At 45.9% G+C, this 24230-nt stretch overlaps 6 non-coding genes and 2 pseudogenes across 6 annotated transcripts; all 8 read right to left on the bottom strand.

The window, feature by feature from the left end:
- Nucleotides 1-4354: 4354 nt before the first annotated feature.
- LOC133917189 (small nucleolar RNA snoR74) lies at nt 4355-4499 on the bottom strand. The gene has a single exon (XR_009909598.1). It is a non-coding gene; the product is annotated as a small nucleolar RNA snoR74 (small nucleolar RNA).
- Nucleotides 4500-4751: 252 nt separating this feature from the next.
- Nucleotides 4752-4856, bottom strand: LOC133917219 (small nucleolar RNA Z103; annotated as a pseudogene).
- A 119-nt stretch (nt 4857-4975) lies between these two features.
- Nucleotides 4976-5074, bottom strand: LOC133917216 (small nucleolar RNA Z103). Its single transcript, XR_009909623.1, has one exon. It is a non-coding gene; the product is annotated as a small nucleolar RNA Z103 (small nucleolar RNA).
- A 155-nt stretch (nt 5075-5229) lies between these two features.
- On the bottom strand, nt 5230-5326 carry LOC133917223 (small nucleolar RNA Z103). The gene has a single exon (XR_009909627.1). It is a non-coding gene; the product is annotated as a small nucleolar RNA Z103 (small nucleolar RNA).
- A 10930-nt stretch (nt 5327-16256) lies between these two features.
- LOC133917188 (small nucleolar RNA snoR74) lies at nt 16257-16401 on the bottom strand. The gene has a single exon (XR_009909597.1). It is a non-coding gene; the product is annotated as a small nucleolar RNA snoR74 (small nucleolar RNA).
- A 269-nt stretch (nt 16402-16670) lies between these two features.
- On the bottom strand, nt 16671-16775 carry LOC133917220 (small nucleolar RNA Z103; annotated as a pseudogene).
- A 120-nt stretch (nt 16776-16895) lies between these two features.
- Nucleotides 16896-16994, bottom strand: LOC133917217 (small nucleolar RNA Z103). Its single transcript, XR_009909624.1, has one exon. It is a non-coding gene; the product is annotated as a small nucleolar RNA Z103 (small nucleolar RNA).
- A 155-nt stretch (nt 16995-17149) lies between these two features.
- On the bottom strand, nt 17150-17246 carry LOC133917222 (small nucleolar RNA Z103). Its single transcript, XR_009909626.1, has one exon. It is a non-coding gene; the product is annotated as a small nucleolar RNA Z103 (small nucleolar RNA).
- Nucleotides 17247-24230: the final 6984 nt, after the last annotated feature.

The following is a 24230-nucleotide window of genomic DNA, read 5'->3' as shown; positions in this document are numbered from 1 at the left end:
TGGGGGTGGGATGGTGCACCGGCGACGGCGGCGGTGGCCCTGCTGGGCCCAGCGCCCTGGTCCCCTTGAGAGGGGAACGCCGTGCGTGCAGATCGTGGCTGCGGCTGGGACGCAGCAGCGACTGGGGCCTCCTGAGCGAGAGGCTCCATTTCCTCACTGGAGCTGGAGCCGGAGCGCTGGAGACGATGACCACCGACCATTTTTTCTGCAGAAGAAAACAAACAAATAAATTCAGGAATGCTTCCCCCCTACCTGGCGCGCCAGCTGTCGGAGGGTTAACTCCTGTCGCAGGGATTCTGAGGGACCCCTTTTTAGAGATTTGGCCGGGGGGATGATCCTGAATATATTCGTCGGAGGAATAAATGGGGATAAATGCGATGGCCGGCAGGGTGGAATGATCTAGTGCGAAACGAAGTAAATGCACTGGTGTTTAGACAAGTTCGGGTCGCACGGAGGTGTAACACCCTACTCCTGTATGGATACTATAAATGTCCTGAGGATGTCCCTCAAGGATGTTGCTGGTTACAAGAATGTTTTTCTATCCTAGAGCCAGGGGCTCCTTGTTCTTCGGTCTGTAAGTATCTGTTGGCTGTGGGTGCTCTTGGGCTTATCTTCCCTTCTCTACCCACTTCCTCTGGGATTTCTTAGAGATTGTTTTACGTCTGTTCCGATATTGAACCTGTCTTTGTCCATGCTGCCGTCTACTTTAAATACCCACTGACAGTAGCGTGCCCCGAACGGGAGGGCACAAGTTCCAAGGCACCATAAATGAAAAGGGCGTCATCATAGCCTCTGCGCGAAGTGACCGGGAGTGGAAAATACGCCCCGCGCTCGGTCATCCGTCATCATAAATGCACTGGCAACGGGCGTCGTGGAGAGGGCCCACCGGACAGCCGCAGAGCGGCCCGGCGTGCCCGCCCTGTCTTGTTTTTCTGCCACAGCAGCGCGGCAGACGGAACACCTCAGCACTCACGACGTTATCACGAGACGGGCCGGATGGCACGGGATGGGACCCGTGTATTTAATGACCCCACGCTCTTCTGCCAGAATGTGGCAGGAACTGACATCGAGCGTGGCGGGAGCAGTTGGAGGTGACAGGCCACGCGCGCTCTTAAATGCGGCTTCGGGCCTTTGACTGGCTGACACCTCATCAGTGGGCCCCTGTGGGGGCCACTGTCAGGGGGCTTCCTGAGTCGTCGGGGAACCGAGTACTCGGGGGTCACTGTTCACCTCCCCGAGCACTCTCTCCCGAGACTGCCCTTTCTTGGTCCTCGGGGAACCAAGTGCTCGGGGGCTACTGTTCACCTCCCCGAGCACTCTCTCCCGGGCACGCTTGTACGGATCCTCAGGGGACCGAGTGCTCGGGGGCCGCTGTATGCATCCCCGAGCACTCTCTCCCAGAACTTCCTTCAGTGGATCCTCAGGATACTTGGGTGCCCAGGAGGCCACCGCTCGCGACCCCGGGCACACTTCTCCCGGTACTTAGCTTCCCTGGTCGTCGGGGGACTCGAGTGCTCGGGGGTCACCGTAGACCTCCCCGAGCACTTTCTTCCTGGCACTTAGACTTCGCAGATCATCGAAGAACTTGGGTACTCGGGGACCATTGACTGTGGCCCCGAGCGCCCTCTCCCGGGACTTAATCTTTTTGCCTCGCGGAGGAGATCCCGCGGGATGGCGCCACGTGGCGGATTGCTGGCCCGGCCTCGGGATTCGGGGACCCCTGGTTACTGATTCACCGACAAGCACCCTCTGCCGGAGTCTACCTCGAAGACTCCGGACTAAACACTGAGTACCGGAGTATCCGGTGAATACCAGAGTATCCGAACTCAGTGAACTTTTGCAGAACTAACCCGGTGTCTGTGGGTGAGTGTGTCTCTCAACTTGTTGGTTCTAAAGGATATCTTGAGCATTGAAACACTAATCAAGCAATCAAATACAACCCTTTTAATAGAGCGGCTATCCTAGACTCAATTTCAAAAATAAAAGAATTTAAATCCTATTGAGTACTCTTAGTTGCTTCTTTTTTCATTTCAACGGGCATCAAACGTCATATGACTTCTCAACTAAGACTTAAACATGTTCATAACTTAGATAAATATATTAGTCCTTAATCGTTTTGTCATCAATAAGCCAAAACCCACTTAGGGGATCTAGTCTCTCTCTCTCCCTCTGTTCTCGTGTAGTACCTGAGGCTACGGCCGATGATGAGGGGCTGCAGTTTCTGAGGTCTGTGTGGCCGATGATATTCCGGGATATATAGACAGTTCATAAAACTCATGCTAGACTGTTTGTCCCGTTTCTTCTACTATTTTATTTTTCTGACGTCTATTTTGTTTGGTTTGTGATGTATGTGATTACAGCCTTATAGACTCGAAGACGACCAGTCAAACGCAACTTAATTTGAGTTAGTCTAGCCATAGGCCGGACGTGATTAAGCGGTGACCTTACGAGGCCATAGGAACTAGGACACAGTCGCATGAAGAATAGTCAATAGCGTGTGCGTATGTATATATGTGGAGTGAATTGTAAATATAAAATTATACTTTATTATTTCTATAATGAATGAATAAAGTTACATGTTTCATTTACATTTTATCTCCTGTTCTATTTTGTATACTTTGAGTATATTGGCCCGCCTACGATATACATATTCAGCAATACAGATACAGTATACGACAATTTGAAATATAAAAACTGCAAGTTTTGGATCCGCGAAACACTAGATTTAACTAAAATATTTATATCAAATACGATTAATAAATAGTTAAATTTAAAATTAAAATATACGAAAACTAGCGGTATTTGATTTTTATAATAATTTGATTTTTCTAAGACTATTTGATATAATTCGTTTTTCTATTTTAATCCCAATTTTAATTATTTTTTATTTTATTTTACTTTTACTCTTTATTTAGATATATTGCTTTCCAACACGTAAAATACAATTAATCAGTAGCAAAAATGATAATAAAATAATAAATATATTTTAATTTCAGTTGAGTTGCCTACACATGACGCGCGATCTTAGCGGTTGATAAAAAATTTATATGAATCAAATCAATATGTATACGATTCAGCAGAAATTTTGAGCATAAATATTTTTCTTGCGCTAACATACCTTTTATCTCATCTTCTAATTTTATTCATTTTGTAACTAAATGATACTAACCACATAGAAAAGCTAAAAACATTAATTTTTAATCAAAAATTATTATGACAATATTTTAACAAAACTAGCCACGCTAAGCGTGGACCTGCTTGCTAATTTATCTTCATCAGAATTTGTTGCATGTATTATTCGTTTCACCATTTGATTTCTTCGACGGAAAAAAAAAATGAGATGCTCCTGAACTACTATACCCCGTGAGAGTTTCCCTTCCCTTCTTCGAATGTTAAGTACTTTAGGGTTGGGAATTTTATAAAATGATGGGTCACTCCAGCCATTATGCTTCCTCCGTGAAATTTCTGGGAATTTTTCTGCAGCGATCTGGCGATTACACAAACTAAGTCCTCCAGAAACTTCAAAATGCATAAAACAAGTTCTAATTTCTAAACTGATTTGGAGTCTCGTGCAGTCAGTAAATGCATGTTGAGCTGACGTGCAATTGGAGATTACTTAATAAACTTATAGGCCATAGTTGACTTGGGCCGGTACATGAATATAGAATTTCCTACGATAATCTCTTGAGAAATATCTCGAAAATCGTATTATCTGGCAGACCAGAAGAAAGACTGAGGCCACACTGGCACGACGTTGCCAGCCGGATTCTGTCGACGGCCGTAAGCTCGTGGTAAAGAGCAACGTCGCAAAATGTTAGTCCATACTTCAAATTTGTGGAGCAACATTGTACAAACAACGCAATTACCCAAACTTTGTTTGCGATTGTTGTGCTGCGCTTTGAAATCTATTTATTATTTCTAATGTTATTTTTGTTGTTACAAATCCTAAAAACTAAATTTCACTAACTACATCCAAAAATAAAAATAAATACTCACGAAAACCAATTGGGGCTCTACTCTAAGCAAGAAGCCCCAGCACGCAGGTCACCGAAAACTTGAACTATTTCGAGCTTGGGCTGAATCGACGCCTTCTTGGCAGCACCATCATGAACCATGACCAAACCTTTGGGCCAAATGTTTTTCCCCAACTCGGGCCATCAATCTTTACAAAGTCTCGACATCTGTGGGCCAAAAGCTTGGGCCTCCATCTGCTGAGCCCAATTGTTCGGTGCAGAAAGACAAATCGGGCCGAGCGAGATTAGCGCAGACCAGGCACAAAACTGAACCATTGCTCATAAATCAGATCAAATAGTATTTTTTTCGTAATATACGGCTGATGAATTGATGAAAACAAAAATGTGCCATCATTTACTGAACCAATGGACATAGACAGTCCAACAAATGGACGTTATCCAACGATTCACCCAATAATGATGAACATCGTGTGCCTAAAGTTTACGGGGACACTGCTGGTATAAAGAACAGCATCCTGCTTTTTTCTTCAGGGCAATTACTGATTTAAGAGCCGATTGGGCGATATTGTGCGACACAATGGTTTACTACCAAATTGGAACCGAGTTGTTTGTTTTGGGCAAATGTTTTTCTTCTGCGACAATTACGAAACAGATTTGCAATGGATCGAATCTGCATTCGTCATTAGGAATCGATGTGTAGTGAGCTGCGAAATTAGCGTTCTCCAATCTCGTTCAAGAAACGATGTCACAACAACAAAAAACGGAGTTTCAAAACGCACGGATCAGATTTCTGGCTTTGAATCCTCCACCTTAGAGAAGGCATCACAATTGCGCACAGTGTAATCATAGTCGATAAGCTGGGGAAAGGATCCTCATTTCCATTCAAAATAAGCAGCGAAATAGAAAATTGATAGCATCAAAGAGAATCCTAAATGTGCAGTTCTTACTTGCTGAAGATAAACCAGATGGAGCAATCAAGAAAAAATTATGAGGAAGCTGGAATGGATCAGATTTCTGGCTTGGAATCCTCCGCAGAGGGATCACATGTGCGCACAGTATAATCATAGTCGATCAGCTGGGGAAAGGATCCTCACTTCCATCAGATTCGCTCAATCATCAACCATGAAAACATTTTTAAGGAAAAAAACACGCCTTCATGCCATAGTGAATAAGCTGGGCTACTGAGAAAACCAAGGAGCAAATCTATTCAAAGAGAAGAAACGGCATCTAATGGGATGTAAAGCAAATGCATTGTTTTGATCAGAACATCTGGCTTAGAAGTCTGGAAGACCTCGTAAAATCGCACAGTATAATCATAGTCGGTAATTTGGGGAAAGGATCATCACCTCAAAACAACACCAGATTTGCTACAACGAAAACAAAACTTGCAGAGGAAAAACAAACTGATCCAAGCGAAACCGAGTTGACAAGAAGAAAGACGAGACATGAAAGACTCGAAGCGCAGCCGCCGAAGGGGATGAGATGCTTGCGTTGAGCCGTCGGTTATATAGGGCTCAGGGGTGCACGCGGGCGAAACCCTAGCTCGCACGGGCCGTGATGGACGGATGGATAGGGAGCCACGTGGATGGGTGCGAGTCGGTTTCGGCCGTCGGAGGAGTGGCGGCGGCACTTCGGACCTTCTCTTAGCGAAGCCATCCCAATGTGGCCTACCAAGTATTTCAGCCCATTCGAACTTTGGATCCATGCAGACCAGCAAAGTTTCTAAAGAAAAGTCGGCCAAGATAGCACGAGAATAGGCCACGTCCGTCCGTGCATGGCGTGCTTGGCCGACGATACCGTGAGATGCGGTTGCATGGCACCATCATCTAAGCCGAACCATGCGACGATTGTGCACAATGCCGTGCAGAAGTTGAAGGCTGTGCACTTGCTGAAACGCGTCTTGCATAACTCTAATCATGTAAAGCCAACGAATAATCTGGCAATACATTCAGTACTGTAAACTGAAGAAGAAGCACGATATATGTTGAGAAGATATCAATGATTTATAAATCCTGTGAAGCTTTATTCTATTGGGAGAACAAGTTGCGATGAGAAATCACCAAATTGACCTACTGAGAACCTCAACAGCTACGATGTTCTATTCCTAATCAATGGGTAATGCTCCGTCATAAACACCAGAGTAGAACGTTAACACATGATAAGTAGCCTAGATTAAACCTGATGCCTACACTACAACTAATCAGTGTGTCGATCAGCTATAGACAGAGACGTCGTCAGGGGTCAGGAACACACACAAAAGCTGCTGCACGAGCACGGCGTTCTCAAAAAGGGACAGCCATGCGCGCACGGATGCATGCGGGGCGGCCGCCTTGACAAGGCTGACTCCGTCTTCTACTTCTCCAGCGACGCCATGAACCGGCCGAGGTCTCTGCTCACCAGCGTGTTGGACTTCACGGCGTTGTCTTTGGCCACGACATCGACCAGCTTCTTCGGCACCAGGCACTTGCCCTCGGCGGCCAGCCGCTCCTGCACTCTGCCACACGCGAGCAGCGCGTGCATTTGCTCTTGCGCCATGGATGGCATCTTTTCCTTCTGCGAAAAGACACAGCAAGGACACGATCGACATGGTGAGGCTGTGAAGTGACGACGTTGAGTGGGGAACGATCGATCAGCGTTGAGAAATGCAATGTAGTGCGTGCGTGGCGGTTGTCAGTTCTTGATTACCTCGGTCGAGCCGACGGTGTGCATGAGGGCGAGCATGCCGATCTGGGCCTGCAGGAGCTTCACGTGGCGGGCTGCCTCCTGCAGCATCTCGGCGGTGTTCAGCTTGTGCCCTCCGGGGATCAGCCGCGACAGCTGGGCCGTCTTCTCGCTGATCCGCTTCCGGCGCTCCCTCGCCGCGACGCTCTGCACGGACTGGCACCCGTTGCCACCGGCCTTCTTCGGGTCCGCTCCGCGCACGAACGCCAGTGGCTGCGCCTGAGGCGGCGGCGGCGGCAGTGGCAGGACGAACTCGGTCGGCAGCTCCGGCAGCGCTGGCACCTGCTGGTTGCCACCGCCATTACACTGCTGGCCAAGGTCGATGTCCGCGAGGCCGTACCAGGCGTCGTCATCGCAGACGCGCGGCTTTTTGGCGCAATGCCGTTCGGCCTTGGTGTCGTCTTCCTCGATGGGGCCGAGGAAGGCGGCGTCGACGGGGAGGTTGAGGAGGTCGTCGACGGCGGCGTCGAGCGGGTCGTAGACGAAGCCGAGCAGCGCGTCTGTGAACTCGGGGTGCACGTCCTGGAGGAAGCTCATGTCCAAGGCCTCCGGGGCCGGGAGGTGGCCTAACAGCGGGGCGGTTGTCGGGTGGATGCTTCTCTGATGCTGCGCGATGCTGGTGTCTCGGGAGGAAGAGGAGGCTCGAGTGTTAACAGGCGCAGTGATTAGTGGTGGTCTTAACCACTGGTGCGCAGTAACTGCCCCTTAAAAAGGGGAGGCGGCGCCCCCACTCCCTCCTAATTAACCGCCATTTGCCATTCTCTCCCGCCGTTTTCTTATCCCTTTTGCACAATGGCTCCTTAATTAGTTTAAACCCTATTCAAACTCCTTGTGTATGTTTAAACCTGCTGCAAGTAAATAAATTACTGAATATTTTGTATGTAAGCTAGCCTTACATGATACCGTTGCAAAGCATGGTAATTTTTTTTCTTAATTATGATGTGCACATAATTTTTGGAGGAACAAGTAGTATCGTCCAGTATAAATAATGGCAACAATACAAAGGAAGGCATTGCCGATCAAAGACAAAGATTAAAAAATGCCTAGACAAAGATTAAAAAAAGATGCAATCCATTAAAGAATAGAATTAATTTGGGTCTGTCTCGTACAATGGATAGCTACGACAAATTCCTTTTTAAAAAGGATTCAAACCGCTTGTATAGAGAGATAGGCATCATTTAAAATTCAATCATTTCTAATTTAGTGTAGATAAGCCTTGCCTTCGGTTATATTGGAGGATGACAAGGGGAAACAATTAAAGTAAGTTTTCTTCGTAGCTCTTCTCTTCTCGGCGAAGTGATTTTCGGACATGTGGAGGCTGCATTGCAAGATCGAATGCGCGGACAGATAGACGGTGGATGCGGCCCCTGTTTTCTTTCGCTCTTTTTTTTTTGTTTGCCGGCAAATTCTTGTCTTGGATTCTCCTGAGCGGTTAAGAAGCTCCTCATCTGTAGCTCCCACGGGCCCCACCTCTACTCAAATTGTGTAACCGCAGCTGTCGCCTCCTCCTCCCATCTCTCCTGCGACCTCCCCGTCCGGCACGTGCTCGTCGTCTACAAGCACGGGCGCCGCAAACCTGTGCCGTGTCCTCTGTCAATTGCCTCCGGTCATAACGGATTCCCAAGTTTCTGGCACTGTTACACAACCTTGTTGGCCAAATCAGCTGCTGTACTGTGCTGTAAAAAAGTATAAAGTTTCCATGCTATTGAAAGCTTCATTTTTTCTGCGTGTCACGCTCTTTCCGTTACCACTCTTGTTCTATAATTCAGTTTCCAACATCTGACAAATAAGGAAGTTGCGGGTTTAGGGACGATAGTGGGACGAGGCAGGGTTAGAGCCTCATAGGTTTCAGATCTAGCAAAAATGAGTTTAGAACTAGAAATTGTTTTGTTAGGCTATCAGGTCGAGGTCCTAACTTGAGTCAAGCAGATCTGAATTTGAGGATACCCCACAGGCCTGAAATCCCGAGGCCCATTACCCATTTACCCCTCACGACCCATTTTCACACCTTTACTCTGTTGTCTTCGCCAAATCCTAACCCCCAGTCCGTCACACACCAGATCCAGATCCATCGTGTCGCCAGCCTCACAAGCATTGGCCATAGGGGCCAACCAGCTAACAGCAGCAATCACCCCCCAAATCTAGCCGGGAGTGCGCATCTCACCCTCCCCGGGGCGATGGCAGCGATATAGCCCCTCGCGCTCCTCGCGTAAGCCTCAACGTCACTCGGCATCTAACAGCGCTCGTGGTCTCGACTGGCTATCTCCTCCTCCACTACAGGGGTCTTCCCCAAGTCGAGGCTCGCCCTCCAAGGGTGTCGCTCGTTCGTTGTTGCGAACGGAGGCGCCATGATAGCCAAGGCCAACGCTAGGATGGACGTCGTCTAGCGCCGACTCAAGTTTTACGATGAGTGAGTTGCCCCCGCCCTCGTCAACTTGCTACTAGTGCTTTATTTTTTCCTTGGACATGTGGGTGGTGTACCTGTTGCCCCCTATTCGGGACGCTGACGTCAGGGCACGCTCGAGGTTGACACGGCGTTCGGTGGATCAGCTCCACTGGAGCAAGATAGGAGTGACGACGACCACAAACTGAGGAGTGGGGCAATAAGGGATCCGCAATGGAGGGGCAGACCATGGAGAGCATACGAGCTCAAGAGAAGGTGGTGGCGGCAAGATGTGCTTGCTCTAGATAGGGAAAGGAGCAAGTGCACGGGTTCCGAGTCCCTCGATGGTTCTTGAGTCCTGCTGGGGTCAAGGGTCGTTTTGCACCCAGTAACAATTTTATGATCGGGTTGGGTTTTAGGTCTCGAGTTGAGTGCATTCACTACATCAAAATATGTCAAATGTGCTAATTCCAAAACCTCATCAGTGCCGGTTTGGAACCGTCACTGCGTAAGCGGAACTGATAGTCGAAGGACTAGTAGTGCTGGCTTACAACCGTCACTGATGAGGTTTTTCAAAAAACAATAAAAGGAAAAAAAAAAAACTAGGCAAACGAGCTAGCTCGATGCATTGAGTCGAGCCCGTTGTCGACCTCACATGACGGAGCTCATCGTTGCTGTTGGGCTCCCATCGCTGCTGATCTGGTGCCTCCACTCACCGAGGCCACCGTTGTCGTGGATCATGGGCCTTCGCTCGCCGAGGATGCCGTGCGCAGTGAATCTGACACCTCCGCTCGCCGAGGACGCCGTCGGTGGGTTCCTGGGCCTCCGCTCATAAATGTCCAATGTCGGGCCTCCTCCTTGCCAAGATCCAGTCGAGGGAGAAGACCCTCGTGAGCTCGTCAGATCTTGCTGCCCCTGCGCTGAATCCCACTGCCCCCATGCGAGGAGGCCAGCGATGAGGGCAAGGTGGGTGGGAGGTCATTGAAGAGGCCTAGGGGGGGAGAGTAGGCCCTTGGCATTCGGCGCCACAGATCTTGTTATACCCGCGCTACAGATCCCACCGCCCCTTGTGTGAGGAGGCCGACGAGGAGGGTGAGGGCAGAGGAGATGGGGAGGTCGGAGGCCGCTGGCAGTGAGGTGGGGGAGGGGTGAGAGGGAGGAGACAAGGAGGTTGCAGCGCAACCGAGGGGTTGAGAGCGGGTAGGTAGGGAGCTTGCTCGAGGGGGAGGAGAACGGAAGGTCGGCGAGCTTGAGGGGGTGAGGAGGCTAGGATGCGCAAGGAGAGATAGATCGAGAGATAAGTGAGATAGAGAGAGCCGTGAGAGAGAGATGGGAGAGGATGGAGATAGAGCCGGATGTGAGCCGTGAAGTATTAAACGAATATAATAAATTTTTTGGATTCGGCTCTTTCAATATCGATTCATAAAAAAAAAGCCCAGTGTTGATACTATCAATGCTGATTTTTACCCGAATCGATGAATTTTTGTCTGATTGTGTTATGAACAAACACTAATACACTATTAGTGTCAGCTTTTAACTAATCGACACTTATAAGCCGGCACGAATAACCCTTTTTTAGTAGTGATTATCGGTCCACCTAGACCCAACGCAAGCCGTTACCACCCTTACTACGACGCATGTAGACTTGAGCTGAGCGTAGTATTTGCAGTTGCTTGGCATCCCATCCATTCACGTTAGCGAATTATTTGATATAGAAATTGGCTATCCATCATAGCTGGGCAGGGAATTTTTTTTATTTTTAACAGACAATAGGTTCATATCTCTCTTCTAACGAGTGACAAGAATCTAGTTATATAATATTTCAATGCATATATTTACATTTTTATTTAAAAATATAAAACACACACAAATATATATTTACAATGTAGCAAGAATATTGTACGCATTGATGTATTGGAATTATGTTCCTCTGTTTTATAATTGGTATCTTGCTTCTAATCTCACTATAGTTGATTGTTTGTGAAGTTCAAATGTAACAATTAATTGTTCGGTGGAACACTTTTGGTTTCTTCGTTATAGAGTGCGAGTGCATATAGAATGGAGAAAGGATAGAACCAATAATTTATAGAATAAGTCTTCTTCAACACATAACGATGCAATCCGTACCGATTCTTGTTATTGATATGTAATGCACATGTAGGATGCATCGGTCAACTAAGGAAGTAATTTTTTTAGACCAACTGAAGTATAACGTGAACAAATGTGGAGACAACATCTCCAGTGTATATGAAATTGTCAAGAGCATTAGGCATACCATGTTTCTAAAGATAAATTAGTTATGATATTATATTTGTATGTGACTATCTATTTAACCATATATTATTTATTATATTATTTATTTTTATTCTTGATGCTCTAAAACCAATTTAGAAACCATACATGTAAAAAAATTTCATATGCATGTTGTACGTGCATATATTACAAATTTTTTATTTAAAGATATAAAAAATCGCTGGGCAGGACTCAAGTGCATACGCCTAAATTAACGGGCCTATAAATTAAAGCCGACATATGAACACCACCGGGTTTGGCCCATAATAGATAGATAGCAAAGGGTCCCTTTCTTACGGCCCACTGCTCTCTATGAGAGAAGAAAACTAACAACCCATGATCAGCTCGAAAACGACAACAGCCCATGATATTTCTCCCCTGTGACTGCCCGGCCGGATCGAGATAGACTATAAAAAGATTTATAAACATAGACGCCTACTATAATTTTATAGGATCTTAAGCCGTTACTGTCTCTTCAAAGGCCGGTAAGTGCTCATGTATGAACAATACTTGACAGGAGTACTGTTACTAGCTCCAATTCCCTCTCATATATTTTTTAAAATAGTGGTTTTCTGTTGCTTTGAAAATACTAGAATTTTTTATACGTGTTTTATAATCTATGTACAACCTATTTTAATTATATTTATCTAAAAAAACTTATGTAAAATTTAAACCAAAATTCTAAAAAAAGTTACTTTTATAACTTCTAACAATTGTTAGGGTCTCAAATAAATTTTTAAAAATCTGAATTTTTTTTACTAATATTGTTCTTATACGATGGACTAATTTTTAAAATTATTTTCAGCACTAGATTATATACTAAAAAAGTAAGTTCCTTTGTAATACTCTATTTATATGTATTTTTATCATTTTACGCATTCAGTTGGAACTCAAACAAAATTCAAACAAAGTGAATTTAAATTGAATTAAAAGAAAAATATTACATGAAATAACAAAAATACAAATAAATAGAGCATAATAAAAGAACTTATTTTTTACCATATAACCTAGGGCTAGAGATACTTTTAAAAATTGTGATTTTTTTTCAGATTTTTTGAAATTTATTTGAGGCACTAACGATCATTAAAATTTATAAAAGTAACATTTTTTTGATAATTTTTGTTTAAATTTTACACTATATTTTTAAGTAAATCTAATTAAAATGGTTTGCACATGAATTATTAAATATATATAAAAAATTCTAGTATTATTGAAGTAAAAAAACCCACTATTTAAAAAAAAAAGATGAAAGTGAAACGGGAGCCATAAGCAGTACTCGGCACAAGTACTGTAAGTACTGTTTATACATGGGCTTACAGTCCTTAAAAAGGCAACGGTAAGAACGTAACCGTCTAATTAGAGTACATTAAGGGACAGTGCGTGTGGGTAGATTACTTACCGTTCTCAAAGACGGTAAGGGTCTAAACGATTTATGAGAGGATGATATTCGTCTATTTTTATAAAAAAAATTATCAAACATCTACTTATTTAATTATTTATGTTATAAAATATAAAAATAAAAATAACTCCGGCCGGATCTGCGACCCGTCTGCCGGCAGCGGATGTCATGCATCCGCGAGGGCGATCTCAGTTGTGCTTGTGCAGGCACAGAGCCGACAGCAACGTGCATGACAGCGAGAGCGAGAGAGAGAGAGAGAGAGAGAGAGAGAGAGAGAGAGAGAGAGAGAGAGAGAGAGAGAGAGAGAGAGAGCCGGCAAACTACACGCGACGCGCGCCGAGAGAGCTGCAGCGAGGGCGACAGATGCGCCTGCCAGCCCGTCGGATGGCACGCGAGACCAACACCGATCGAAAAATCAAGCGCGACCTGCCGCGACTTGGAAGGACACCGGATACGGGACCAGACTGCCGTTGATCTACGGACCACTCAGTCGCGCGTGTTTATATTGGCGTCCCGATCATGGGCCCTGGCACGGCCACGCTGTGAGAGCGGGTGTACAGACATTTATTCCAACTAAAATTGTTACTAAATATAGCTATGATAAACAATAAATAAATATAACGGGTGTACAGTAATCATACGGCACCTCCTCATTTCGGTCGTCTTCGCCCCTGCCACAGCCGGTCTGAATGCGCAAGACCATATATGCGTTAGTGTTTGCCATTTCCTCTTACAGACATCTTTCTTTTTTTGCACTTGTACTGGCTCTTGCTAATTTCTGCGTGCCAACAAGCTGCAGTTGGTGGCCAGGATTCCTCCCCTTGCCGGTAGAATATCTTATCCGTGCGTTGCGAACCTTACCTGCCACGATCGCGCACGTCCTGCGGCCCCCAAGTTTTCGTCTAGTTTGACCTCACCACAGTTCCTCTCCGTGCCCTTGGTCTCACTATTTTTTTTTTTTTTTTTTTTGCGGGGACTCGATCACTATTGATTGACCGTGTGCGGAGGTTGCGTTGCGGTGGACCGGCGTCAGTGTGCACTGTTTGGCATATGGTCCGTGTGGTGGGTGCAATGAGGGATTAAAATTTTGTAAAAATTTTGTCAAAATTTGGGAATTTTGGAGGAAAATGAAATATTTAATTTCAAAATTTTCGTTCACTGGCCTGTGAGACCACATAGCAGGGGACGAAATTTCGATGAAATTTTGTGAATTTTGTTTTTTCACCGGTGAACAAAAAAATTATAAAATAAAATTGAAATCTCTATGTGTAATATGATGCCTAGGATTTCGTCCTGAGCATGTATGTCTTAGGAAAGATACCGCTTGGCTCTCTATCCTTTTTAATTCTACGCCAAATCAGCGAGAAATACTACTAGCATCTAATAAATACGAATGATACTATCTATTAGAAGTAGTCTAAGGATGCCGTAGAGATTCAGTTGCACATAAGTATAAGAGATGGTAAAATGCCCTTGCATTGTATTGATTACTCAGGTTTACATATAAAGCGCAGAGCACATCGTGGCTAACTGAAGTCCTGAATTAGCTAACGTTCAGCAACTGAGGCCGTAGGAATAGGGACAAAGCTAGTAACTACCGGGAGACTGAATCAGCTCCTTCAACTTAAAGTAAACAAAAAAAAAAATCCAACAACTTTTTCAATAAAAATATTTGTTTTAAAAAACAACTTTTTCAATGAAAAAGGCGCTTGCCAACAAGTGAACAACACGCATTAGTGAGGTTCGATCTCTAGAAAAACTGGAATGCATGAGTAATTGCAAGCTATTTGCGGGTGGAATGCCCAGGGAATTGCTGATTGATTACCTACGTGACCGAATGGACATTTTCCATGAAATCTACGCAAGGAAAAACACAAATTCTCCGAACGTTTTTTCTTTCAAACAGAGCACTGGTCCTTTCCATCCTTCACAAAAGCCGGTCTCATCTCACGGCTGAGCTGAATCGGCAAAAGGCAGAGACCACTCCCAAGCCACGAAAACGATTCGTGTCCTCGGTCACCAAACGATTGGTTCTGTCCACTGCTTGGCTGACCGACCGGAACAGAGACTTGGACTCGAGACCGACGCGCGCAGCACCGTGCGTCGTAGCGACGCCCCCGTGTAAATTGCCTGGACCGGGTGACTGACCGACCGGCTCACAGCTCACCGAAACACGCGCAACCGTACTCTGGAGACCGAAAGTAGGTTCACGACAACGCAAACGAATACCCGTCATGACAGTGAATTCGGGGCAGATTATAGCTTGTTTATGTTTATCAACTTGCAGCCAGTCCTGGATGTTCAAATCTAATGCATATACGTTTTCGCAGTTCTCTCGTCAGCAAGAGCTATTAAGAGACGAGAGATATCATTCTATTTTTTTTAACAGTGGTACCTTATTTGTATGGTTTTTATTAGAGACTCGAAGCTAGATGCGGGACAAAGATGAACCCGACCGGGCTCAAACTCCACCGTGGAGTCGAGCCTCCATGCGTATCCATGAATGGTGCAAGAGCTAATAATAGATCCTCCGACCAACGGTTCGCTCCCCCACCGAGTTTACCGCCCGAGACTTTGCTGGTTCGCATAGATGCCATTCTATGCCGATGGAGTTGGTTATTGTTCAAAATTGGATCCGAAGCCACACAGTTGATTCAACTGCTTCTCCGTTTTTTTAGCGCTTTTAAGGTATGTTGCAGCAGGCTTCCGTTGCATGATTTGAGCAACGAAGAAGCTGGCTCTACTACCCACCTCACGCAAGCACCACGTTGCTCTAGTAGATCAGCACATAGCTAGCAGCTTTTTGAATGCTGAGTTCTGCATCTTTTGATAGTGATGGATTCAGAACCATTAAATATAAGAGTTTCATTCTCTTCCTTCTTCTCTCACTCTTCTTCTTTTCTTTTTTTCCTTCCTATTTTATACACAAAAATTAAAAGGAGAATGCGGAGAGCTCCCAGATGCGTCTAGGATAAGGGACTTGAGCCCCCCTGCCTCTACGGTGGATCCGCCCTTGCTTTTGACGACTGGTTTGCAGCAGTTTTGCATATCGCTGTGCATTTCTTCAACCCAAGTTTCGTCAGCAAGATGGAGAGTTTATCCAATCCAAATACGCGCGAGAGGCGCTTCTTCAGATGCAGATCGATTGAACTGGCTGCTCAAGCTTGGATGCTGAGTAGGTACGGTAGCCGGTCGAGCAAGATCAGCACCCAGTTAAAAAAAAGATGAACTGACCACGCACCCACCTATATGTAATATGGAATATACTGTTGACTGAGTACCACAATTTTTTTTATATAATATAAGCACCTACCGATTGCTCATATAATATAAGCCTCCATCTGCTGAGCCCAATTGTTCGGTGCAGAAAGACAAATCGGGCCGAGCGAGATTAGCGCAGACCAGGCACAAAACTGAACCATTGCTCATAAATCAGATCATATAGTATTTTTTTCGTAATATACGGCTGATGAATTGATGAAAACAAAAATGTGCCATCATTTACTGAACCAATGGACATAGACAGTCCAACAAATGGACGTTATCCAACGATTCACCCAATAATGATGAACATCGTGTGCCTAAAGTTTACGGGGACACTGCTGGTATAAAAAACAGCATCCTGCTTTTTTCTTCAGGGTAATTACTGATATGAGAGCAGGTTTTGCGATATTGTGCGAAGCAATGGTTTAGTACCAAATTGGAACCGAGTTGCTTGTTCTTGGCAAATGTTTTTCTGCTGCGACATATACTTCGCAGGTTTCAGATTTTAATCGAAACCAAAAAAAAATTAAACAATTACGGAACAGATTTGCAATCGGATCGCCTCTGCATTCATCGTTAGTAATCGCTGTATAGTGTGCTACGAAATTAGCGTTTTCCAATATCGTTCAAGAAACGCACGGATCAGATTCCTGGCTTTGAATCCTCCTCCGAAGAGAAGGCATCACAATTGCGCACAGTGTACTCATAGTCGATAAGCTGGGGAAAGGATCCTCATTTCCATTCAAAATAAGCAACGAAATAGAAAAATTGATAGCATCAAAGAGAATTCTAAAACTGCAGTTCTTCCCTGCTGAAGAGAAACCAGATGGAGCGATCAAGAAAAAATTAAGACGACGCTGGAATGGATCAGATTTCTGGCTTGGAATCCTCCGCAGAGGGATCACATGTGCGCACAGTATAATCATAGTCGATCAGCTGGGGAAAGGATCCTCATTTCCATCCGATTCGCTCAATCATCAACCAAGAAAACATTTTGAAGGAAAAAAACACGCCTTCATGCCATAGTGAATAAGCTGGGCTACTGAGAAAACCAAGGAGCAAATCTATTCAAAGAGAAGAAACGGCATCTAATGGGAAGTAAAGCAAATGCATTGTTTTGATCAGAACATCTGGCTTAGAAGTCTGGAAGACCTCGTAAAATCGCACAGTATAATCATAGTCGGTAATTTGGGGAAAGGATCATCACCTCAAAACAACACCAGATTTGCTACAACGAAAACGAAACTTGCAGAGGAAAAACAAACTGATCCTAGCGAAAACGAGTTGAGAAGAAGAAAGACGAGACATGAAAGACTCGATGCGCAGCCGCCGAAGGGGATGAGATGCTTGCGTTGAGCCGTCGGTTATATAGGGCTCAGGGGTGCACGCGGGCGAAACCCTAGCTCGCACGGGCCGTGATGGACGGATGGATAGGGAGCCACGTGGATGGGTGCGAGTCGGTTTCGGCCATCGGAGGAGTGGCGGCGGCACTTCGGACCTTCTCTTAGCGAAGCCATCCCAATGTGGCCTACCAAGTATTTCAGCCCATTCGAACTTTGGATCCATGCAGACCAGCAAAGTTTCTAAAGAAAAAGTCGGCGAAGATAGCACGAGAATAGGTCACGTCCGTCCGTGCATGGCGTGCATGGCCGACGATAGCGTGAGATGCGGTTGCATGGCACCATCATCTAAGCCGAGCCATGCGACGATTGTGCACAATGCCGTGCAGAAGTTGAAGGTTGTGCACTTGCTGAAACGCGTCTTGCAAAACTCTAATCGTGTAAAGCCAACGAATAATATGGCAATACATTCAGTACTGTAAACTGAAGAAGAAGCACGATATATGTTGAGAAGATATCGATGATTTATATATCATTCTAAACTTTATTCTATTGGGAGAACAAGTTGCAATGAGAAATCACCAAATTGACCTACCGAGAACCTCAACATCTACGATGTTCTATCCCTAACGGGGCCTGCAAATTCACACAGCCCAAACTAATCAATGGGTAATGCTCCGTCATAAACACCGGAGTAGAACGTTAACACATGATAAGTAGCCTAGATTAAACCTGATGCCTACACTACAACTAATCAGTGTGTCGATCAGCTATAGACAGACGTCGTCAGGGGTCAGGAACACACACAACAGCAGCTGCACGAGCACGGCGTTCTCAAAAAGGGACAGCCATGCGCGCACGGATGCATGCGGGGCGGCGGCCTTGACAAGGCTGACTCCGTCTTCTACTTCTCCAGCGACGCCATGAACCGGCCGAGGTCTCTGCTCACCAGCGCGTTGGACTTGACGGCGTTGTCTTTGGCCACGACATCGACCAGCTTCTTCGGCACCAGGCACTTGCCCTCGGCGGCCAGCCGCTCCTGCACGCTGCCACACGCGAGCAGCGCGTGCATTTGCTCTTGCGCCATGGATGGCATCTTTTCCTTCTGCGAAAAGACACAGCAAGGACACGATCGACATGGTGAGTCTGTGAAGTGACGACGTTGAGTGGGGAGCGATCGATCAGCGTTGAGAAATGCAATGTAGTGCGTGCGTGGCGGTTGTCAGTTCTTGATTACCTCGGTCGAGCCGACGGTGTGCATGAGGGCGAGCATGCCGATCTGGGCCTGCAGGAGCTTCACGTGGCGGGCTGCCTCCTGCAGCATCTCGGCGGTGTTCAGCTTGTGCCCTCCGGGGATCAGCCGCGACAGCTGGGCCGTCTTCTCGCTGATCCGCTTCCGGCGCTCCCTCGCCGCGACGCTCTGCACGGACTGGCACCCGTTGCCACCGGCCTTCTTCGGGTCCGCTCCGCGCACGAACGCCAGTGGCTGCGCCTGAGGCGGCGGCGGCGGCAGTGGCAGGACGAACTCGGTCGGCAGCTCCGGCAGCGCTGGCACCTGCTGGTTGCCACCGCCATTACACTGCTGGCCAAGGTCGATGTCCGCGAGGCCGTACCAGGCGTCGTCATCGCAGACGCGCGGCTTTTTGGCGCAATGCCGTTCGGCCTTGGTGTCGTCTTCCTCGATGGGGCCGAGGAAGGCGGCGTCGACGGGGAGGTTGAGGAGGTCGTCGACAGCGGCGTCGAGCGGGTCGTAGACGAAGCCGAGCAGCGCGTCTGTGAACTCGGGGTGCACGTCCTGGAGGAAGCTCATGTCCAAGGCCTCCGGGGCCGGGAGGTGGCCTAACAGCGGGGCGGTTGTCGGGTGGATGCTTCTCTGATGCTGCGCGATGCTGGTGTCTCGGGAGGAAGAGGAGGCTCGAGTGTTAACAGGCGCAGTGATTAGTGGTGGTCTTAACCACTGGTGCGCAGTAACTGCCCCTTAAAAAGGGGAGGCGGCGCCCCCACTCCCTCCTAATTAACCGCCATTTGCCATTCTCTCCCGCCGTTTTCTTATCCCTTTTGCACAATGCCTCCTTAATTAGTTTAAACCCTATTCAAACTCCTTGTGTATGTTTAAACCTGCTGCAAGTAAATAAATTACTGAATATTTTGTATGTAAGCTAGCCTTACATGATACCGTTGCAAAGCATGGTAATTTTTTTTCTTAATTATGATGTGCACATAATTTTTGGAGGAACAAGTAGTATCGTCCAGTATAAATAATGGCAACAATACAAAGGAAGGCATTGCCGATCAAAGACAAAGATTAAAAAATGCCTAGACAAAGATTAAAAAAAGATGCAATCCATTAAAGAATAGAATTAATTTGGGTCTGTCTCGTACAATGGATAGCTACGACAAATTCCTTTTTAAAAAGGATTCAAACCGCTTGTATAGAGAGATATGCATCATTTAAAATTCAATCATTTCTAATTTAGTGTAGATAAGTCTTGCCTTCGGTTATATTGGAGGATGACAAGGGGAAACAATTAAAGTAAGTTTTCTTCGTAGCTCTTCTCTTCTCGGCGAAGTGATTTTCGGACATGTGGAGGCTGCATTGCAAGATCGAATGCGCGGACAGATAGACGGTGGATGCGGCCCCTGTTTTCTTTCGCTCTTTTTTTTTTTGTTTGCCGGCAAATTCTTGTCTTGGATTCTCCTGAGCGGTTAAGAAGCTCCTCATCTGTAGCTCCCACGGGCCCCACCTCTACTCAAATTGTGTAACCGCAGCTGTCGCCTCCTCCTCCCATCTCTCCTGCGACCTCCCCGTCCGGCACGTGCTCGTCGTCTACGAGCACGGGCGCCGCAAACCTGTGCCGTGTCCTCTGTCAATTGCCTCCGGTCATAACGGATTCCCAAGTTTCTGGCACTGTTACACAACCTTGTTGGCCAAATCAGCTGCTGTACTGTGCTGTAAAAAAGTATAAAGTTTCCATGCTATTGAAAGCTTCATTTTTTTCTGCGTGTCACGCTCTTTTCGTTACCACTCTTGTTCTATAATTCAGTTCCCAACATCTGACAAATAAGGAAGTTGCGGGTTTAGGGACGATAGTGGGACGAGGCAGGGTTAGAGCCTCACAGGTTTCAGATCTAGCAAAGATGAGTTTAGAACTAGAAATTGTTTTGTTAGGCTATCAGGTCGAGGTCCTAACTTGAGTCAAGCAGATCTGAATTTGAGGATATCCCACAGGCCTGAAATCCCGAGGCCCATTACCCATTTACCCCTCACGACCCATTTTCACACCTTTACTCTGTTGTCTTCGCCAAATCCTAACCTCCAATCCGTCACACACCAGATCCAGATCCATCGTGTCACCAGCCTCACAAGCATTGGCCATAGGGGCCAACCAGCTAACAGCAGCAATCACCCCCCAAATCTAGCCGGGAGTGCGCGTCTCACCCTCCCCGGGGCGATGGCAGCGATATAGCCCCTTGCGCTCCTCGCGTAAGCCTCAACGTCACTCGGCATCTAACAGCGCTCGTGGTCTCGACTGGCTATCTCCTCCTCCACTACAGGGGTCTTCCCCAAGTCGAGGCTCGCCCTCCAAGGGTGTCGCTCGTTCGTTGTTGCGAACGGAGGCGCCATGATAGCCAAGGCCAACGCTAGGATGGACGTCGTCTAGCGCCGACTCAAGTTTTACGATGAGTGAGTTGCCCCCGCCCTCGTCAACTTGCTACTAGTGCTTTATTTTTTTCCTTGGACATGTGGGTGGTGTACCTGTTGCCCCCTATTCGGGACGCTGACGTTAGGGCACGCTCGAGGTTGACACGGCGTTCGGTGGATCAGCTCCACTGGAGCAAGATAGGAGTGACGACGGCCACAAACTGAGGAGTGGGGCAATAAGGGATCCGCAATGGAGGGGCAGACCATGGAGAGCATACGAGCTCAAGAGAAGGTGGCGGCGGCAAGATGTGCTTGCTCTAGATAGGGAAAGGAGCAAGTGCACGGGTTCCGAGTCCCTCGATGGTTCTTGAGTCCTGCTGGGGTCGAGGGTCGTTTTGCACCCAGTAACAATTTTATGATCGGGTTGGGTTTTAGGTCTCGAGTTGAGTGCATTCACTACATCAAAATATGTCAAATGTGCTAATTCTAAAACCTCATCAGTGCCGGTTTGGAACCGTCACTGCGTAAGCGGAACTGATAGTCGAAGGACTAGTAGTGCTGGCTTACAACCGTCACTGATGAGGTTTTTCAAAAAACAATAAAAGGAAAAAAAAAACTAGGCAAACGAGCTAACTCGATGCATTGAGTCGAGCCCGTTGTCGACCTCACATGACGGAGCTCATCGTTGCTGTTGGGCTCCTATCGCTGCTGATCTGGTGCCTCCACTCACCGAGGCCACCGTTGTCGTGGATCATGGGCCTTCGCTCGCTGAGGACGCCGTGCGCAGTGAATCTGACACCTCCGCTCGCCGAGGACGCCGTCGGTGGGTTCCTGGGCCTCCGCTCATAAATGTCCAATGTCAGGCCTCTTCCTTGCCAAGATCCAGGCGAGGGAGAAGACCCTCGTGAGCTCGTCGGATCTTGCCGCCCCTGCGCTGGATCCCACTGCCCCCATGCGAGGAGGCCAGCGACGAGGGCAAGGTGGGTGGGAGGTCATTGAAGAGGCCTAGGGGGAGGAGAGTAGGCCCTTGGCATTCGGCACCATAGATCTTGTTATACCTGCGCTACAGATCCCACCGCCCCTTGTGTGAGGAGGCCAACGAGGAGGGTGAGGGCAGAGGAGATGGGGAGGTCGGAGGCCGCTGGCAGTGAGGTGGGGGAGGGGGTGAGAGGGAGGAGACAAGGAGGTTGCAGCGCAACCGAGGGGTTGAGAGCGGGTAGGTAAGGAGCTTGCTCGAGGGGGAGGAAAACGGAAGGTCGGCGAGCTTGAGGGGATGAGGAGGCTAGGATGCGCAAGGAGAGATAGATCGAGAGATAAGTGAGATAGAGAGAGCCGTGAGAGAGAGATGGGAGAGGATGGAGATAGAGTCGGATGTGAGCCGTGAAGTATTAAACGAATATAATAAATTTTTTGGATTCGGCTCTTTCAATATCGATTCATAAAAAAAGCCCAGTGTTGATACTATCAATGCTGATTTTTACCCGAATGGATGAATTTTTGTCTGATTATGTTATGAACAAACACTAATATACTATTAATGTCAGCTTTTAACTAATCGACACTTATAAGCCGGCACGAATAACCCTTTTTTTTAGTGATTCTCGGTCCACCTAGACCCAATGCAAGCCGTTACCACCCTTACTACGACGCATGTAGACTTGAGCTGAGCGTAGTATTTGCAGTTGCTTGGCATCCCATCCGTTCACGTTAGCGAATTATTTGATATAGAAATTGGCTATCCATCATAGCTGGGCAGGGAATTTTTTTATTTTTAACAGACAATAGGTTCATATCTCTCTTCTAACGAGTGACAAGAATCTAGTTATATAATATTTCAATGCATATATTTACATTTTTATTTAAAAATATAAAACACACACAAATATATATTTACAATGTAGCAAGAATATTGTACGCATTGATGTATTGGAATTATGTTCCTCTGTTTTATAATTGGTATCTTGCTTCTAACCTCACTATAGTTGATTGTTTGTGAAGTTCAAATGTAACAATTAATTGTTCGGTGGAACACTTTTGGTTTCTTCGTTATAGAGTGCGAGTGCATATAGGATGGAGAAAGGATAGAACCAATAATTCATACAATAAGTCTTCTTCAACACATAACGATGCAATTCGTACTGATTCTTGTTATTGATATGTAATGCACATGTAGGATGCATCGGTCAACTAAGGAAGTAATTTTTTTAAACCAACTGAAGTATAACGTGAACAAATGTGGAGACAACATCTCCTCCAGTGTATATGAAATTGTCAAGAGCATTAGGCATACGATGTTTCTAAAGATAAATTAGTTATGATAGTATGTGACTATCTATTTAATCATATATTATTTATTATATTGTTTATTTTTATTCTTGATGCTCTAAAACTAATTTAGAAACCATACATGTAAAAAAAATTCATATGCATGTTGTACGTGCATATATTACAAATTTTTTATTTAAAGATATAAAAAATCGCTGGGCAGGACTCAAGTGCATACGCCTAAATTAACGGGCCTATAAATTAAAGCCGACATATGAACACCACCGGGTTTGGCCCATAATAGATAGATAGCAAAGGGTCCCTTTCTTACGGCCCACTGCTCTCTATGAGAGAAGAAAACTAACAACCCATGATCAGCTCGAAAACGACAACAGCCCATGATATTTCTCCCCTGTGACTGCCCGGCCGGATCGAGATAGACTATAAAAAGATTTATAAACATAGACGCCTACTATAATTTTATAGGATCTTAAGCCGTTACTGTCTCTTCAAAGGCCGGTAAGTGCTCATGTATGAACAATACTTGACAGGAGTACTGTTACTAGCTCCAATTCCCTCTCATATATTTTTTAAAATAGTGGTTTTCTGTTGCTTTGAAAATACTAGAATTTTTTATACATGTTTTATAATCTATGTACAACCTATTTTAATTATATTTATCTAAAAAAACTTATGTAAAATTTAAACCAAAATTCTAAAAAAAGTTACTTTTATAACTTCTAACAATTGTTAGGGTCTCAAATAAATTTTTAAAAATCTGATTTTTTTTTTACTAATATTGTTCTTATGTGATGGACTAATTTTTAAAATTATTTTCAGCACTAGATTATATACTAAAAAAGTAAGTTCCTTTGTAATACTCTATTTATATGTATTTTTATCATTTTACGCATTCAGTTTGAACTCAAACAAAATTCAAACAAAGTGA

This window comes from Phragmites australis, chromosome 4 (assembly GCF_958298935.1).
Source record: "Phragmites australis chromosome 4, lpPhrAust1.1, whole genome shotgun sequence".
Lineage (NCBI taxonomy): Eukaryota > Viridiplantae > Streptophyta > Magnoliopsida > Poales > Poaceae > Phragmites > Phragmites australis.
This window is presented reverse-complemented; position numbering and strand designations above follow the sequence as displayed.